At 41.3% G+C, this 20,386-nt stretch overlaps 1 long non-coding RNA gene across 1 annotated transcript; it reads right to left on the bottom strand.

The window, feature by feature from the left end:
• Nucleotides 1–82: 82 nt before the first annotated feature.
• LOC149194293 (uncharacterized) lies at nucleotides 83–906 on the bottom strand. Its single transcript, XR_016255058.1, has 4 exons — nucleotides 837–906; nucleotides 655–744; nucleotides 466–549; nucleotides 83–172 (listed from the first exon to the last, which is right to left on the bottom strand). It is a non-coding gene; the product is annotated as an uncharacterized LOC149194293 (long non-coding RNA).
• Between the last annotated feature and the right edge of the window lie 19,480 nt (nucleotides 907–20,386).

Genomic DNA, 20,386 nt, shown 5'->3' with positions numbered 1-20,386 from the left:
AAGAGATAATGCAGCAAGAACTGAGTGACATTTTAACTGGGGGTGGAGAAACACTCAGAATGCTCTTGATGGTTGCTCATTGAGGCTTGAGCTTGAGTTGCCATGAGATACTGGAGATGGGGCTAATCATGAAAGACCGAATGCACCAGAAATCTGAGCCACCTGATTCCACCTATAAGGTCAGGCACATACCAGAATGAGGATACGTAGACTAAGAAACTACGACACTCGGTCGCAGCAGGCACCGAGATATGCATAACACTCCTAATTAAATGTACGAGGGAAAGCATTAGCATTGTAGCGACCATCAATGGTGCCCTGAAATACCCACTGATAAACCAAGTGAACTGGTTGAGGTCACAGAGCCACAACCAGTCGAGGCTTACACCATGGCTACAGGTAGCATAAATGAAAAAAAGTAAATAGGGGAGTTATTTTTCTGAGACAAGGGTTAATAATCCATACCTATAGATACATAGCACACTTGAAGAGAAGTTGCTCTTGGTTCCGTTGGTATAGTTTGGTGAATTCCATTCCACTGTGGATACCCTAAACAGCCAGAGAAAAATAGTTTGCATGAGAACCAAACACGTTCCTTTGAGGAACACAAAACGACAATAACAAGGAATTGAGGGAAAAACGATAAATGCAGACCTGAGAGTTTTCACCACGATGGTAATGGAATCCATTGTTCTCTTGTCCCATGAATACTTGAACCAGCTCGACGATACCAGCACACATCCTCTGGCACATCCAAACCCATGAAAATTAGACGAGACGGTAATGCCCACACCACGGGAATGTAAAATGAAGTAGTAAACACAAGAATGACATACCTATAAGCTATAGGGGAAGGCCTCATTGCCATACATTCAGAAAATTCATGAGTCTGGAGTAACCACATCCTGAAATAAAAAACAATATAATGCCTGCAATAAAAGGTTTATTTTACACAAATCAAAATGAAATTTATTCTCTGCTGAATGTAACTAAAAGCAGAATAACAGGGCTGCTGAGCACAGAGAATGTCAGACTTGGGAACTTTACAGCTAATACAGTCACTACAGAGCATGGTGGATATGTGAAGGAGACCCATTAATCGATGCAGTCCTGCAATCTTTGCACATTTAAACCTACTCTCAACCATCAAAAAACCACTGGTCTAGCCTAAATTACAACACAAAACAGCACCGACCTATCTACCGTTAGGCAACTAATTGGCCAATTGCGTGTACGAGAGCATTGACATGCTTTGACATGTGCCTTATGTGAATGCATTTAGTGCTCAAACAACAGAACCAGCCCAATGTTACAGAAGTATCGATTCGAAACAGAACATGCAGAAACCCATTACACAACATTAATTACAAGTATGGCAGTCGCAGAACAAACCCTATGATTATAGAGTTGAGGCTTCTGTGATCCATATCAAGCTTGTGAGAGATTTTTCGGCGAAAATCACATGAAATACCATTTGTCGCCGAAAAATCTCTCACAAATCCTATGATACAGAGACCTGACATAAAAACCCAACCCCCTTATGCAGGGGACCATTACAGAATAGTTGAACCAAAAAAAAGTGTCTATGTGACATCAGAATCCAAAACTATTTCGTGAAACATGTCATTTTTAAAAACACTTACGGAAGAAACCATAACGATGAGATAGTAAAACCATATAGTGCATATTCAGATTGCAATTACAGAGATCAACAGAGAGCTCATTGAGAGCAACAGAGATCCAGATCAAAAAGCAGACAAGTTTACAGAACATCAAATACCAAGCCCAGGGACAATAACCAGCATATAGCTCTACCATCAACAGGATTATTACATGGTCTTTGAAGAAATCCAAAGAAGCAAATAAACAAAAATAAAATCCACCGAAATCCCTCAAAAACCCTAACAAAACCAAACCAGTATCAGTCGTCCACCACAGGTAACGAAAGTGGGCAGTGAAACATTACAGTAACATATCTTGCCATGACGATATTCGAAGTCCATCATTGCCGGCCCATTCAATAACAAATTTCCATTGACCATGGCATAGGGTTGGTTGTTATTATTATTATTATCACATGAATAATGAAAGTATTCACTGGTGCTTGAGACACAAGTAATCACATTATCACGACAAAAACTCCACAGAGGAGAGGGAAAAATTGTGGAGAAGAGAGGTATACCATTTCCAAGCATGGAGATTGGCTGCACTGTCCACAACTTTGTAGTGGAGGTATACCTAGCAACATGCACAAAACTTTCCCTTCTGTCCTGCCAATTACCAAACAAATAAACTATATAATCCCCTGAATCTCTATTAACTTGCAGCTTAGTTGTTCCATGAACAATGAGACACTTGACAAATTTATCACAGCCTCTATTATGTGGACATATCCTTGGCAAATGTTTGAACTTGGCAGTGAGAGGATTGACAACAAATAAAGTAAAGTCAGACCAAGCCACAAAAAATAAACCATCACAGGCAGCCTTGAGACCTAGGGTTTTCATGCCCCAACTGTTCTGTCATAGACCGATTGGAAACGTCTAGAAGCATAAACAGCAGCCCAATCATTAGAAACTGATATTGAAGTTATCAAATCATCCAGTGAGATTCTTGAAAAAATGTTCTCCAGTATATCATTTGGAAGCTCTTGAATGACGGGGCAATCACTTGCGCAAAGGGGCCTGGAATCTTGATCTGGTGTGCCTCCGGAAACCCTTTTTTGTTTTGGAGATGTGTAATAATAACGCTTAAATTCTTCAATAAGAACAGGCATTGGAATGTTTTGAGCAAAACAGATGACTGCTTCTCTCCATTCATGGGTGTGGATAGCTTTGCGATTCCATGCAAATTTTTGTACATTATGGGGATGGCCCAGACCTTGTAAAGATTCTCATTTTCCACTCTGACTTGTCTTCCAAAGCCAGCAACTCTTGTGAAATCTTCACTGCTTGGGCTGGAGATAAGACCCTAGCTATGTCAATAACATTGGTGAAGTTGTTGGGTAGCTGAAAGTCTGGGACTTTTATTGCTTCTAGCTCTTTTGAGGCCATGTTGGATTGAAAGTCTGAGTTCAGGATTTGGGTATGTCCTGCCAATTACCAAACAAATAAACTGTATAATCCCCTAAATCTCTATTAACTTGCAGCTCAATTGTTCCATGAACAATGAGACACTTGACAAATTTATCACAGCCTCTAGTATGTGGACGTATCCTTGGCAAACGTTTGAACTTGGCAGTGAGAGGATTGACAACAAATAAAGTAAATTCAGACCAAGCCACCAAAAATAAACCATCACAGGCAGCCTTGAGACCTAGGGTTTTCATGCCCCACCTATCCCAGTTGCAGGGAACCTTCAGCTCAAACCAACGAGTTGAGGCAATGATGAAAGCCCATATGTCTAGGTTATTGTTATTAATGAAAATGCATCTATCTGTTCTGTCATAGACCAATTGGAAACGTCTGGAAGCATAAACAGCAGCCCAATCATTAGAAACTGATATTGAAGTTATCAAATCAGCCAGTGAGATTCTTGAAAAAATCTTCTCCAGTATATCATTTGGAAGCTCTTGAATGACAGGGCAATTGCTTGCGCAAAGGGGTCTGGAATCTTGATCTGGTGTGCCTCTGGAAACCCTTTTGCATTTGGGAGATGTGTAATAATAATGCTTAAATTCTTCAATAAGAACAGGCATTGGAATATTTTGAGCAAAGCAGATGACCACTTCTCCCCATTCACGAGTGTGGATAGCTTTGTGATTCCCTGCAAATTTTTGTACATTATGGGGATGGCCCAAACCTTGTAAGGTGTCACACGGAATGAGTTGTTCTTGCGAACAAGACTGACCTCCCTAGTATCTAATGATATCTAGTGACAAGCAAGCCAATCAAATCCTATCTTTCTCTAAGTATGCAATTTATAAACAAAGGCAAACAAGTGCTTTAGGCCTACCTTGGGTCCAATGCAAGTTTGTGGAAGCCTCGCTCCTTTGATCCAAATGAGCTCCCTTGTAGCGAATCTGAAAACACCAACAAGCACACAAAGTAAATAGCACCTAAAAAGCCAATATAATAAAGCATACTTATTATGATGATCAAGGAATTCATAAAACAAATCACATAAGACAATTTGTTGAGAAAAATGAATCTGATTGTATTAATTCAAATCAAAGAAGAACTTTACAACCTGTGCCTTGATGTTGTACAAGCTCCTCCCAGGGTCCAACAAGAAGTCTCCTCTACTTTGACAAGTTTCACTCTCTTCCCAATGAAGCCAAAAGGTATGTGATATCTCCTCTCAAGCTTAACTAGGAAGTCTCAATTCCACCAGCATTTACCCTAAAAAATGTTCAGCTTCTAACCTCCCTAGCAACCAGCCCAATGCCTTAATTTACAGTGCAATGGAGGGAAGTTACTAGGTCCACCTTCAAAGGGATAAAGCCCTCCTTCAAAGGGATAGCTCCTCACATCAAGGGATTAGCTCCTTCTCTTTTGGGATGCATGAACCACCTAAGAGCGAACCATCCACGTCAAAATTCCTTCTAGAATCATCTAGAATTAACCCAAAGTGAGTTTTTTAGAATAAACTTGCGCCTTTTTTACTTTCACAGGGGTCCGCACCCACTCCTTTAGAGACAGAGCGGGCAGGTCCGCAGGTAATATGAACAGGGGGTGCGGGACCGCAGGAAACAGTGAGAGAAAGTGCGGAACCAGAACTTTAATGATTTTTAAGGTCTTTCTCTCATTTTCAAAGCTTGACATGAAGAGCTGAGGTCTGAGACTTGCTTAGGAGGACAGTATGAATGATGATAGACCCATACTGACTGCAAATAGTCATGGTGACAATATTTTGTGTAACAGATTGCCCCCTAAAGTGCAAAGTCTGTAGTAGATGAGTATTTCATTTATCATCTAGGAAGAGTGAAGTACTTTATCGTTTCGAGGATCATCTTGTGGAGAGCCCGGTTGGAACCTGTAAAAACACTCAATGCAAAATATATATATGAGATCATATCATTGTTGAGGTAGGCATTCCCATACTCAGATTAAAACTGACTAGAAAAATAACTACTGCTCTGATATAGGAATGATCTTGTAATACATCACAAGTATAGACACATGTAGACACAGTACGGACGTAGCCATATGTTTATGAATAGTCCATAGTATAATGAATACAAAATTCCTTGCAGCTTGGATGGCAGAAACTAGATCCAGGGTCTTCATTTCTACTTCCCGAAATAATACGATTCTATCCATGCGAATGAATGTGTTGAAGTCGAACATGGTAGAAACCACTTGATTACCAGTCAATGATGTAAATTGTTAACACGTGTGAGAGAACCACCAGTAATGTCAATGGCTCTCAAAGTACTCAGTGCAATCCATGAGATGTGAATAGATGTGTTGATGTCGAACATGTCACTGAATCCTTTGATCAAAGGTCAATGATGCAACCTATCGTCGAAGGCGAGAAACTTGCCATTGAGGCATGCAGATCCCAAGGTACTGACGATTTCTAGATCATCTTTCTAGATAATGAGCTGAAGTCGATAGAAAGCGATCCGTCGTAGGCAAGCCCACAACACAAAATCATAGATCAAGTTTGAAGAAATTTAGTTGCAAGGACTGACTCAGGGATGGTCAAAATGGATGACAGATATTTTGCAGATGAATGGCTTATTTGCACTGACCTCTTGAACACATAATGACACAGCAGATGGTTTGGTGACAATTGACCCAAAGTTAATACCCAGAAACCAACTGAAGACTTTCAATATGGTTTGATTAACTGTTAGGCAAAGGATTTCCCAACCTAGGTGAATAAAAGTGTCGTGTTCAAGAGTGGTTACAAAGTATGACAAACAGGTTCATTTTTCTCTCTTTTCCCCCACCATTTCTGGCAAGTACCTCTTTATTTTTGACAAGCTTGAGGAGGATAACATTTGCTTGATTATAAGCTCATCCTTCGGATGAGTCCAACTTAGTTTAAATTCGAAACCTAAGAAGGAGTGGTCTGTTCCTATTTGTAATTGAACAGGTCCTTTACTGTTAAATTTTAACGAGTCCAGTATAGGAGAAACTCGGCGTTTTTCAATTTTAGAGAGTCTGAAAAAACTTAAGAAGACTCCATGGTTGTCCTTTTTCGTAAATTTGTGTCTCCCAAGCCCGAAAAAGTATAAAATAATACTTGAGAGAACCGCTCGATCATTATGACCAATGAGTACTTTTCGTAATTAGTGCCTTTGATCCGAAAAAGTAAAAAAGCGATCAATGACACGTCGTTTTATAACCAATATCGAATTTGAAACGACAAAAATCTAGCAATCTTTTCATGTTTTTACGGTCAGAAAAAGAGTTGTAAGTGGACCGTCTTTTTAGTTATGTTTTAATGAGTTTAAAAAGAAAAACTCGGCGATCTTTTCATGTTTTAGGAGTCAGAAAAGAGCTTAAAGGTGACTCTAAAGTTTTTTCGTCGAAAATGACCGATTTCGCCAGAAAAATCTGTTATCCTGAACAAAAAATCAAACATTACTCATACCTGTTTTAAATGGATAAAAATGCTGCAAAACTTACCTTTCTAAAGTGAAACATAAACAAATTAAAAACTCATTTATTCAAAAAACTTATAAAAATGGCTTTTGTAAATTCATTTTTACCGTTTGAGTTTCGGGTGAGAAAATAGAGCTTTTGGTCAAAAACTTCCTATGAAGATTTCGAAAAATCCGTCCGTTGGAATCGAACGCCGTCTCCTCCAGGTAATCCACATCATCCTACTCTTTAATTTCATCCGTTTCAAAGTTGTTTTTAGGTTTTAATTTCATTTTTTAAAGGATTTTTAGGTTCAAAACCCGCGCGCGGGGGCCCGCAGGCACAACACAAGTAACCTACGGACCCCGAATTTTTCGTAATGGGAAAAAAGTCAGGGGTCCGCACCTGCCGTGAAGGCAAGGTGTGGACCCACGCACTGTCTCTAAAAGAGAGGGTGCAGTCCCCGCAGCAAGGGTTTTTAACCCTAAATTTCTCAAAATTCACCCAAAGACTTTGCTTTTAGACATTCTAATTCACCTTTTTGTTGAATGTAGAGTATACATCATGCTTGATTGGCGAGAACGGGAGCATGAGGACGTAGATCTTGCCACGATAAATCATCAACCTTCGATTGATGCATTGAAGGCATGCGGCTTATACAAATTCTGGGCCATACCTGGCATGAGGGCCCAGGTGGACTTCTTGCAGTGGCTGGTAGACAGGTGGAGCATACAGGACCAATGCTTCTTCATTGGTGGTCACCAGCTCGAAATGGAGCCGGCAGACATATAATTTTTGACTGGTTTGCCTAAGAGAGGTGAACACTTGACTCTATTCGGGACTAGGCCAGGTGGCCAGTCTGTCGATAGCCTCCAACGAGAGTTTTGTAACAACTAGACTAGAGACAAAGGGATAGATATCAAAACCATATCCCTTCCTGAACTCAGGGTAATTGCGTTTACTATTAGCAAGCTCTATGGGAGCGCAGCACTACATGTAGCCACTGGATCCCAGATGCGGATGGAAGTTGACTGCTTTCGAGGCACCATCTTCAACTGGTGCGATGCTGTGTTGGCTAATATAAAAGGCCAACTGACTAGAGCCAAGAACGGACAACTGAAGACCTTTGGATATGGTGCTTTAGTCGTGAGCTTTGGTCTGGAGAGGGTCCCAATGTTGGTCCCACAACACCTCACTGTTGGAGCTGGACTTCCTCGAGAGCCCAAACTGATGCGATGGGTTGCATTTATGGCCCGTCATCCTGAGGAGGGGACAGAGGTCGTTTGATTCACACCTGAGTATTTCCATTGGTTGGAAAACCAGGTTTTTGCTATTCAGGACTTTCCTTACGCTGGGGTAGATTTTCGCGGTGACCCAGACATGGCTCTTCCACCAGGAGAGCAATGGGATGACTCAGGTAAAATCATTTTCAACATTTTTCTAATTTATTTTTTTTTGTTTTTATCTCGTCCCAAAATTGATAGTAAAAGTTTCAAATGCAGATGTGGGTCCACGGTGACCAGCCGCTCTCCGGCCCTACGAGAGGAAACAACCAGCTGCAGCAGCACCAGCCCCACAGGACGAATCAGCAGAGACCTTGGCCGAATTGGAGAGCCATCTAGAGCGTTTGACAGGAGACATTCCGGAGACCGGCATAGATGACATTCCTCTTCGACTACAGCGCTATGTGATTGGGGTCCCAGGACCTTTCAGGAGGTTCCTTTGTAAGGTGGCCCGTACAGTGGTTTCTTATCAAGATCATCACCAGTGATAGGATGATCGCCTGTTGTAGACACATATGACATTTTTGCTTTTTGTACTATCATTTTTGCCGATCATAAGGTGTTTTTCAACCTATGATCGAGGACGATGTATATTTTGACACACTCCTATATTATACTATATCACTATTACTGGCTTATCTTGTAAAACATGTTATGGAATGTTTTTAAATTTACTTGTATGATTATTGCAAATGTCTACTTAACATTCGAGAAGCAATTGCATCTGCCAATGTATTTAAATATCTTGGAATATGCTGATATTCAATATAATCAAATTCACGTTCCAAGAGACGCACTCTCAAAAATAATCTCAATAACACTGGATTTCTAATGGCATATACTCTATTAAGCTGTAATACAACGAGTTCAAAATCTAACTTCACTATCAAACTCCGAATCCCAAATGAAATAGATTCAGATAATAACTCAATCACTACACTATACTCTGCAATGTTGTTCGTTGTTTGATCGAGGCTTACCCCATGCATAGATACCAACTCGTCAGAGGGCGAATAAATAACCCAAGCTGTGGAAGAAATGTTCCATGTATTACGACAAGCACCATCAGCAAAACCAATGTATGTTTGGAGAGGCATCGACATCTGCAATATCAAGAGTAAAACCAAGATAAGCAGGAATAATGATGAAAAACGCTCTCTAAGCTAAGCACACTTTTAAAACTAAAACACACCAGCTAGAAAGAAAACTAACCTAACTAAAAATCTCCACACCCATTTTTAAGCATAATACCTCTTCAGGTAAAGACCATTTCTGGGTTTACCTAAAGAGACCCCGTCAAAGTCTACCAATTCATAGGCTCCTTTTTCCAACTTTCGCAAAATTTCGAGGGGTAACATTTCGATCATACTGAGCTTTAATACGTTTGGCATGAGTTTCGATCGCTAATGCAGCATCACGTCGATTCTCATCTAGCTGAGCCAAGTATAACAAACGTTTTTCCTCTTCGGAAGTGGCTGGAAGTAACTCGATGGCCATTTGCAATGACAGGATTTCACATTCAATGGGTAACACAGCTTCCAGACCATAAACTAGTTGGAAAGGAGTGAACCCTGTTGACGTTTTTACTGAGGTTCGATACGCCCAAAGCGTTGAAAATAGCATGTTATGCCAATTCAACCTATGAATCCCAATGATTCGTCGGATCATGATGACTAGAACTTTGTTGATGGCTTCAACCAGACCATTAGCTTGTGGATAATATGGAGTTGAACTATCATGACGCAAGCCAAGCTGGCCTGTAAGTTCAGTCATCATAACGTTTCGAAAATGACGCCCATGATCAGTGATAATCGCTTGTGGAACACCAAACCTAGCAATTATATGATTGAACACAAAAATTGCAGCAGTTTTGTCGTCTGCCTCAAATGTAGGCATTGCCTCGGCCCACTTGGTAAAATAATCTACCGCAAGGATGATATACGCATGCCCCCCAGCCGAGTGAGGGTTGCATGTAATAAAATCGATACCCCATTTTGCAAACGGACCGAAGGAAATTATAGGGTGGAGAGGAGTAGGTGGAGCGCGCATCTTTCGATCAAAAATTTGGCAGTTGTGGCATTTTCGGACCGCGTTAATACAATCTTTAAACAAAGACGACCAGAAGTAGCCAGTGCACAATATCTTTTGGGCTGTGGCAAACCCAGACATATGACTGCCACACGCTCCAGAGTGACAGTCATTCAGAACCCTTTTAGCTTCCTCATGAGTTAAACAACGTCGAAAAACAGAGTCCGCCCCACGATGATAAAGAGTATCTCCAATAATTCTGAATTGTTGGGGCTGGAATCGTATTTTTCAACGTTCTGACCTTGAAATTTATGGCCAAAAGGATTGGGTCTGGAGATAAACAATGATATCCCAATACCACGGATCTAAAGTGTTAATTAGAAACAAGGATTCGTCCGCAATGGGCTCCTCTACTATAGTTTCTGTGTCAACACGCAGGAAGTCACACATTAACTCCGCAAAAACTAAAGATTTCTTCGACTTAGACTTTTCAAATTCCAGTTCGAACTCTTGCAGGATTACAATCCATTTGGAGTACTTGCCCCCTAGCAATTGTTTGGTTAAAATATAGATCATAGGGTTGCAATCAGAAATTACTGTAGTTTTACGTAGTAAAATGTAATGATGAAAACGTTGGACAGCTTGAACATCTGCCAATGCCAATTTATCCACATGTGAGTATTTTAGCCCAGTTGGATTTAAAGTTCGACTAAGGTAATATATCACATGTTCAGTACCGAATTCATCTTCCTGAACTAACACCATTCCAATGGTGGAATGGGAGGTGGCGAGATACAAGAAGTAGTCCTGGTTGTAGTTGGGAGGATGCAATAACGGTGCATGGGTCAACGCATGTTTTAGTGCATCAAAAGATTTATCAACTATCTCATCCCAAAAGAATGGAGTATTCTGTTTCAACAACCGGGTAAAACCCTTTGTGATCTCGACGTAGTTAGGAATGAATCGACATAAAAAGTTTGCTTTCCCTTGCAAACTTTGGAGTTGGCGAAGACTCGAAGGAGGAGGCAATTTGACAATAGCTTCAACCTTCGAGGGATCGATGTGAATGGCGGCTTTCGAAACAAAAAACCCCAGTAACCGACCCGTTTCTATACAGAAAACACACTTGTGTGTATTCAACCTAATCTGATAATGCCTACACCTCATAAAGATTGCTCGTAAATGGATGAGATGATCAGCTCGATGTAATGAATGAGCAGGTAAATCATCGAGATAGGGTTGCACAATGTGCTTGATGTCATGGAACGCGTAAGACATGGCCCTTTGAAAAGTTGCCCCGACGTTCTTGAGCCCAAAAGGTAATTTGCAATAAGCAAATGTCCCCCATGGACAAATGAAAGTCGTTTTTGGTTGATCAGCAGGTAGAATATTGATTTGATTGTATCCGGAAAAACCATCCATGAAGGAGAATATTTCACTGTTGGCACAATCATCAATGATTTGATCGATATAGGGAGTTGGGTAATTGTCTTTTGGATAGGCTCGATTAATGTCCCTATAATCGATACATATTCTTATTGTCCCTTGCTTTTTGTTAACAGGAACAATATTCGATACCCAATCCGTCAACGGAATCAGATAAATGAAACCTGCTTTGAGTAATTTTTCAACTTCTTCTTTAATAGCAGCAGCTTTTCTCGGGTGGATCTGACGCAAACGTTGCCGGACGGGTTTAACATCTGGGTAAATTTTGATTTCATGAACAACAATTGCGGGGTCGATTCCTGGAATTTCCTCATATGACCAGGCAAACACGTCGCAACCTCTGCACGATGAGGGCAGTCTCTTGTAAAATGCTCTTTGTCACAAATGAGACAAGGATAACGAGGTTTGCGTTTCTCATCAGTTGATTCCGCTTTTCTGGTTTCTCTTTCGAATTTTTATCTGTTTTATTTTTCTTCTTCCCTTTCTTCTTACCGCCGGATTTTGATTTGGCTGTAGATGACTCCACAACATGAATATCGGCGTAAATTTCCGCGAAAGAATCTCCTGTCAGGGAATCTGGTAAAGTTATGATAGGAGAAGAATTCTTGGAATATTTCTTCTTACTTTTGTTATTAACCGTACCAATCATACCATCAGCGGCATGAGACCCTGAAGGAGCTGCAGTTATCTAATTTTGTTTAGGAAGATCGGGGATTTTCTCGTGTAACGTACCTGACTGCGTATAAACTAAGTCAAGGTACTGAGCTTGAGCAATTACTTGCTCCTCAGTAACGACTCCGGCCTTAGCTACATCTTCAGTGATCTTCGGTAATAAAGATTTTACAAACCATTCAGCTAAGATCTGATCCGGAATAAAAAATTTCACTAAACTCCGTCGACGTCTCCATTCATGAATGTGATCTAAAATGTAGGTGGACGTTGATTGCTTTAATGAAGTTAATAATTCCGTGCCATTATCATATCTAACTGGCAACTGAAAATGAGTTAAAAATGAAGTAGCTAACAACTAAAGTTATAAAAGTGGCTCGCGGTAACTCAATGTACCACTTGGCCGCAAGACCAATTAGAGTGCGCTGGAAAAGCCTTAAACGGATTGAATCATCTGAAATGGAATTAGATGCACACCAGAGGTGATAAGTCATCACATGGTTCGACGGGTCCTCTCCTGATTTGCCTTCAAACTTAGGAATATCACTAGGCAACTTATTCGGGATGTGAGGACTGACGAGCTACCTTTGAGGTTACAACGGCATACTACTGGTGTGCCAAGACGATGGACTCGTCTCTTACGCATGATTGCACAGGCTGTGACTTGCTATCACGAGCATCATTAGACTAGGGTGCCCCCTAGCATTTTGAGTTTTTGGTCACTTGACCGATTTTGTCATGGTTACAGAAAATTATGTGTAAACCATAAACAGTTATATATATTTTTGATTTTCGGAGTTTTATTTTGGTTAAGTTACATGATCCAAATGCAAACATTGATAGTATGTTTCTTTTTATAAATGTTGCAAATGTTTATCTAACACATAATTTGCTAATGAGTCAGTTAATGTGTTTAAGTTTCTGGAAATGTGTTGATATTGAATAAAATCAAATTGTCTTTCCAAAATCTTAACCCTTAGGAACATGCGATAAATAGCTGGGTTTCAGACGGAATAGATACCAGTGAGTTGTAGTATTACGAGTTGTGAGTCTAGCCTGACAATTAGTCGGCGTATACCATGTGTGATGGCATCAGAGAGAAGTTCTATCAACGTGCTATATTCAGCGATGTTATTTGTTGATCGACCAATACATACCCCTCTGAAACTTACTAACTCGCCGCTTGGATCAAAAATAGCCCAGGCTGCGGAAGATAGGTTCCGCGAACTACAACTCGCTCCATCGGCATATCCAACACATGACTCCAATAGGTTTGACATCTGCAACAAATGTAAAAAGTGGATTACTTGACCAAAATAAACACTTTAGCGAAAACAAAAACATAACAAAAGCATACATGTTACCATTACACATAGTAACGCTTGAGGTACAACCCGTTACGAGGTTGCGCCAGTGGAATTCCGTCATAATCCATTAACTCGTAGGCTCCTTTTGCCAACACCCGTTTAACAATAGAGGGGCCCATCCATAAAGACTTAAATTTACCTGCTCCCAATTTATCGGATTCTTGGTCGTAAAGCAAGACCAAGTCACCTTCTGAGAAGACACGGGGTTTGACATTTTTGTCAAACTGCGCCTTGACTCGTTTCTTATGGGCTTCGTTAGCCAAAGCGGCATCACGACGGGTTTCACCCAATTGGATTAATTCCAAGAAACGAGCTTCTTCTTCTGAAGTTCCGGGGAGGAGATCAATTGCGAGTTTAAGAGACGAGATTTTGCACTGGATTGGTAAGACTACTTCCAAGCCATATACCAGTTGGAAAGGTGTAAATCCGGTTGCATTCCTTACCGATGTTCGGTAAGCCCACAAAGCTGAGTACAGGATTAGGTGCCATCTTCTCTTGTGAACTCCAATCATCCTTTGCAACATGCGTTTCAGGACCTTGTTGATTGCTTCAACTTGTCCGTTGGCTTGCGGATAATATGGAGTAGAGCTGTCGTGAGACAACCCTAGTTTGGCAGCTAATTCGACCATCATGTGATTGCAAAAATGCGATCCATGATCTGTGACTATAGCATGTGGTACGTCGAATCTGGCGACTACATGATTGAAAAAGAAGAGGGCAGCGGTTTCACCAGTATTATCTAATGTAGGCATCGCCTCGGCCCATTTGGTAAAATAGTCAACTGTGACTATGATATACCCATGCCCCCTGGTCGAGGTGCGGTTACATGTCATGAAATCGATGCCCCATTTGGCGAATGGCCCAACAGCTACTATTGGCTGCAGAGGTGCGGGTGGTCTTTTGGTTTTGCTATCGAAAATTTGACAAGCATGCCAACTTCTGACTGCGGTTATGCAATCTTTGAACATTGTTGGCCAGAAGTATCCTGCTCGTAAGATTTTTTGCGCTATAGAATATCCGGATTGATGCCCCCCACACGCGCCTGAATGACAATCATTTAGGACTTTTTCGGCCTCCTCATGGGTGAGGCACCTTCTCAGAACTGTATCGATACCACGATGGTAAAGTGTATCACCAACAATCATGTAGTCTTTTGCTTGGTATCGAATACGTTTTTGTTCGGAGCGGGAGGTGTTTGGCCTATATTTTTGGGTTTGGAGATAAATGATTATATCCCCATACCACTCATTGCTTGAAGATATCAGAAACAAACTTTCGTCCATGATTGTTTCTTCAGATGTTTCATCGTTGGACGACGATGGGAGATCGTACAATAATTCTGCGAAAACTAGAGCTTTCTTTGACTTGGATTTTACAAATTCCAGATCAAACTCTTGCAGGATTGCTATCCATTTTGAATATTTTCCCCCCAGCAACTGTCGCGACAATATATAAGTCATGGGGTTGCAATCTGACAGAATGGTAGTTTTCCGAAAGAGGACATAGTGTCGAAATCTCTGTATCGCTTGAACAGCTGCAAGTGCTAACTTTTCAACGTAAGAATATTTTCTTTCTGTATCATTTAAGTTTTTACTTAAATAATATATAGATTGTTCAATTCCATTGACTTCTTGAACTAAAACCATTGCGATGGTCGTATCCGCTGCAGCCAGATACAAGTTAAAATCTTTTTGATAATCAGGAGCGTACATTATTGATGCTTTCATTAGGGATTCTTTTAAAGCATCAAAGGAAGCTTGCGCAACCTGATCCCAGACAAAGGGTACTTCCTTTTTCAAAAGATGTGTATAACCTTTAGCAAGTTCGGCGTAATTTGGAATGAACCTCCTCAAAAAGTTCGCTTTCCCTTGGAGTTTCTGTATCTGAAGCAAATCCGAAGGTGGAGGCAAATTTATGATTGCCTGGACCTTACATGGGTCGAGACGAATCTCGTCCTTCGAGATTACAAAGCCAAGAAAACGACCAGAACTGACGCAAAATACACATTTGTGTGGATTGAGTCGTATCTTGTAGTGTCGGCAACGTAGAAATATCTCTCTTAAATGCTGCGGGTGATCAGTCCGCTTTCGCGAATGAGCCGGAAGGTCGTCGAGGTATGGTTGAACGATGTTTTTGATGTCATGGAAGGCATAATTCATTGCCCTCTGAAACGTCGCCCCTGCGTTCTTTAAACCAAAGGGTAATTTTTGATATGCGAATGTGCCCCACGGACAAATGAATGCAGTCTTTGACTGGTCCTGTGGGCGGATATTTATTTGATTATACCTGGAGAATCCATCCATGAATGAAAAGATTTCGCATCCGGCGCATTCATCAATTATCTAGTCGACGAAGGGTGTAGGGTAGTTGTCTTTCGGACAAGCTTGATTTACATCCCTATAATCGACACACACTCTAATTGTTCCTTGTTTTTTAATAACAGGGACAATATTCGATACCCAATCGGTTAGAGGAACCGGGTAAATGAAACCAGCATGGAGAAGTTTTTCAACTTCTGCCTTAATGGCAGTGGCTTTCTTGGGGTGCACCTGCCGTAGCCGTTGTCGTACTGGTTTGACATCTGGATACATCTTAATTTCGTGTTCAACGATACTCGAGTCAATGCCTGGCATTTCACTATATGACCAAGCAAAGACATCTCTGAATTCGCGAAAAAGAGCGTTATATATTTCCAGTTCTGAAGGAGAACAACATTTGCCAACATAAATATTCTCTACAACATCTGTTTTGGTCGAGATATTTATGGCGATAGTCTCTTCAATGTTGGACAAGTTTCGCTCTGAATCCACCGTGTTTACAGTATTTGATAGAAAATCAAAAACTGAAGGATGATAAAGGTCATCAGAAGTATCTTCTCCACAATCCAGAAGAAGGGAATGATGGTGGGATTCATTCCATGGTGCTCCTTCAATTACCATTGATTGGACAATTCCTTCGTCGGTGACATGCACTCGCGACCAAGGATCTGAAGGGGTACCATATTCTTTAGACCTATCTATCCAAACGCTTGATGAGCGTTGATCTGGGTTTGCCATCCAGGCTAGGAACATTGATTGCTACAATATTTCCGTTGGGCTTGGGGGAAAAACCATTGCATGATCCATGTCGATATCGTTTTCTGAGATCTTTTTAGAAGATATCATATTGCAGGTTCCTACCGACGCTACTTCCGCCAGGTTGATTGGAGGTGGAAGGGCGAAAGTTCCCATTAATATAGGATCTTTTAGTAGGCCTACTCCGATATTTTGAAGCGAATGGGGGCTTCCATGGATCATGGGAATGCTTCCTGTAACTTGAGAACCATTGGGGATGAAGTTTAGTTGATCGACGATTGTAATCCCTCCTTGAAAGGGAAATGCAATCTTCCTAAAATAGGTCGACACAACAGCAGCCATAGCATATATCCATGGTCTTCCTAGTAGGATGTTGTAGTCAAGATTTCCATCGGTTACTTCAACATCTATTTCTACCGTTTTCCCTCCTAGTTCAACTTTCAAGTTACTTAGAATACCATATGGGGTATATGTCCTTCCGTCGAATGCTTTTAATGTCGTCGAAGATCGTGACAAGGTTGGAGATCCTAAAGTTTTCCAGCAACTCATTGACATAATGCATGTAGATGCCCCCTCATCAATAATTGTTCGATGAACAGTTTTGTTGAGGGCTTTCACTTGAACAAGGAAAGCTAGTTGAGCTGGTAATTGAGGATCGTATCCTTTATGGTCAAAGGATACAAGATTGGAATCCTTTGGGTCTATCCCACCAATGGCTGATAATAAAGCCTGCCTTTGGGATGGGCAATTCTGTAGCACTTCAAGAGTCGACATAGCGGATGGCGATTGGGCCAAATCTTCCACTATATTACAATGTTGTGCTGCTCTAGCGCGGGGATTAAACGTCGACTTGTGTACTACTCCCTTTGGTGGTTTTATTGTCAATTCAGGAATGATGGGCGACGCAACTTCTGTCGAAGTTGTTGTCGAACTACTAGGTTGATCTTTATCCTTGTTGTTCGACAGCTGTGGATTCCCATAATCTTTGTTCCTTGTTGATATCAAAGCATCATTTTGTTGTTTTGAAACTGACAACATTAGCACTTGACACCGGGAAGCATCTTCACTCTCAACCAGATTTGTTCCTGGATTTGGAAACGGATCAATTAACACTGCGGAGGTTTTTGAATTCTTGAAGAATTTTTTAAGCTCAGCTCTGTGTGGACAATTTGCGGTCTGATGATCCTCATCGCATATAAAGCATGGAAATTTTAGTTTCCTATCTCCAGGAGGGTTTGAAGAAGATTTTTCAGGTGATGATTCCTCTTGTTTCTTCTTCTTCCCTTTGCCTTTCTTCTTGCTCCCTGGTTGTTTGGTTTCTTTGCCTTTATCTATTGATACGGCATTTACTTCCGAGGCAAGAAGTTCATATTTTGCATTTTGACCTGAAATCTTACGAGCCTTTTTGGATGTGGCCTTTGTCGATTTTGTGTCTGTTGTGCCAATCACGCCATCATCGGCATGAGAGTCATTGTTTGATTTAGGAGGAGGAGGAATTGAGAATTCCGGTCTAGGGGCGTCAGGTATTTTATCGTAGAGTGTGCCAGACTGAGTGTAAATCAAGTCCAAATATTGTGCACGAGCGATGTTACGACTCCCCCTTTGCCACATCTTCCATGATGGAAGGTAGTAATGACTTGATAAACCATTCAGCTAGGAGTTGATTGGGGACATACGTTTTTACCATTCTACGACGACGTCGCCACTCATGTATATGATCAGATATGTGAGTGGCCGTTGTCTGTTTGAAGTTGGTAAGAAGTTATGTTCTCATTTCGTACCTTATTGGTAACTGAAAATGGGTTAAAAAGGTTGTGGCTAAGGTACTGAAGTTGTCGAACGAAGCTCTAGGCAATTCGATGTACCATTTTTCCGCCGAACCCGTTAACGTCCTCTGAAAGAGGCGAAGTCTTATCGAATCATCATTTAGGGTGTTTGATGAACACCATAGATGAAAGGTCATCACATGATTCGATGGATCTTCACCCGGATTTCTATTAAATTTAGGAATATCTTATGGAAGTTTATGCGGAATCGCTGGCCACCAAGGGCCGTAAGCGATTGGATCATTTGTTAACCGATTTAAATCAGGTAACTCTAAAGTTGCCACAAAGGGTAACTGTTGATTCAGGTTAGGTGAAGCATACCCAGGATAAGATGGGATTGCCTGAGCAGTTGGTCTTTGCATACCGGCATAATGCATTTGATGTTGGTAACTTTGGTAAGGTTGGTGGGCATGACCATTGTAAAATGGTTGATTTTGATCGTTTTGAATATACAGCTGTCCACTATTTGCAAAGATTTGTTGCTTAGAACCTTGATATACTTGTTGGAATTGCGGTTGTTGGTATTGCACTAGCCATGGTTGTGAAGCCATGTGTTGTTGCCCGATACTAACAGTTTGACCAAGATGAGGGGTAATTGTACCCATCTGAACCTGTGTCATTCCACCAGTCGACGATTGCGGTTGAGTCGCAGGGTCAAGGGGCTGTTGCATTACAACCTGAGAAACCTGAGGTTGGCATACAACAGGCAACGCTTGAACTTGCGACACCGTCACAATAGCTGGCGTAGTTGGTATATTTGACATGGGTAAGCATTGTTGCATCAAGTATACAACTCTTGGTTGTTGAGGTAGTATAGGTACCCAACCGCTTGAGGTAATTCCAGTATAACCTGAATGTTGTTGTGAACTCCCGTATGGATATCCTCCCGGAGGGGATAATGAAAGGGTATACTGCCCCCATACGGTGGTAATCCAGAACTCAAGGGAATGGTTTGCCCTTGGGGGTCGGACTGCCCAAATTGACCTCCAAATGGATCAATTTGTCGAGACTCAACATAAGAGTTTCCGGATATTATTCCAGATGAACAAACAGGAACAGACCATACTGTCAAAATGGTCCCTGAGTGGGCTCCTTCTAGTGGTTGAGAGCTAGTCGATACGGATGGTATATCGACGAAAATTGTTGGAGTGATAGCAGGGAGTTCTGTCGTCGCTATGTCAGACGACACAGTCCTAGACGTTGACGGTTGTTCAGACATTTCTAGTCTATCCAAAATATTACCTAGCGATTCTACAGGAGCTTCCGCTAGTGGTAGACTAACTTCTAATGAAGAAGGATATAGAGTGATCCCGACTCCAAATTGCGATGGAGTACTCATTGGAGGATCTTCCACAGTTTCTTCTATGGCAATCAGACCAGGTGGAAGGGGAAGACCGTCAGGTCCGTAGAATATTTCTGGTGCCGAAGAAGGTATGGAATCGGCAGCAACGGATGTTTGAAGAGCAAGACTCTCTGAACCGGTTGAAAATGGAACTGGTTGGGTAACGCAAGTGTTTACTCTCAGACTAGGATCAGTATCACTGTCCTTCTATGGCTGCTGAACTTCTTCTGTAGAGGCAGGGGTTCCAGAACTGTTTGGAGTAACCGGAGTCTCTGATGTTGTTGGAACACTTGTTCTAACTTTAACAGGAGATTTGGAACCGGTTAAACGAGTTCGCTTTGTCCGTACTAGCTTCGATTCCGGAGACAAAGATGGCTGACTTGTAAGCCTCTGCGAACGACGAGGTTTCAATTGACTTTCTTCCACGATTGCGGATTACTCGATAAACTAAAATAAAGGGGAAGTATGTTTCTGAATTAAATGAATTTTAGACGCTTTGACACAGCTTGTTTTTTCAATTTTTAAGAGTCGAGAAAAAACAAAAGATGACTCTAGTCTCCTTCGATTTTTAATGAGCCTGAAGTGACAAGTGCTCAGATGGACCTTTTCCGTTAAGGAGTCTGAAAAAGGAACGAAAGGGACTGCTCTGGAAATTTAGGTAGAGGGATTACCAAACCAATCGCAAAACTGCAGAATACTTTTTATGGTACGGCAGTCAATCTTCCCGAATGCTATGTTCAGTGCATTGCGATCGATAGGGCGGCAGACACGGCTTCCTATGGATAAAGGATTAAGCCTATTGGGGTCTCCCAAAATAT

This window comes from Pinus tabuliformis, chromosome 2_2, assembly GCF_031772625.1.
Source record: "Pinus tabuliformis cultivar Carrire ecotype Pingquan chromosome 2_2, CPIR1, whole genome shotgun sequence".
Taxonomy (NCBI): Eukaryota; Viridiplantae; Streptophyta; class Pinopsida; order Pinales; family Pinaceae; genus Pinus; species Pinus tabuliformis.
This window is presented reverse-complemented; position numbering and strand designations above follow the sequence as displayed.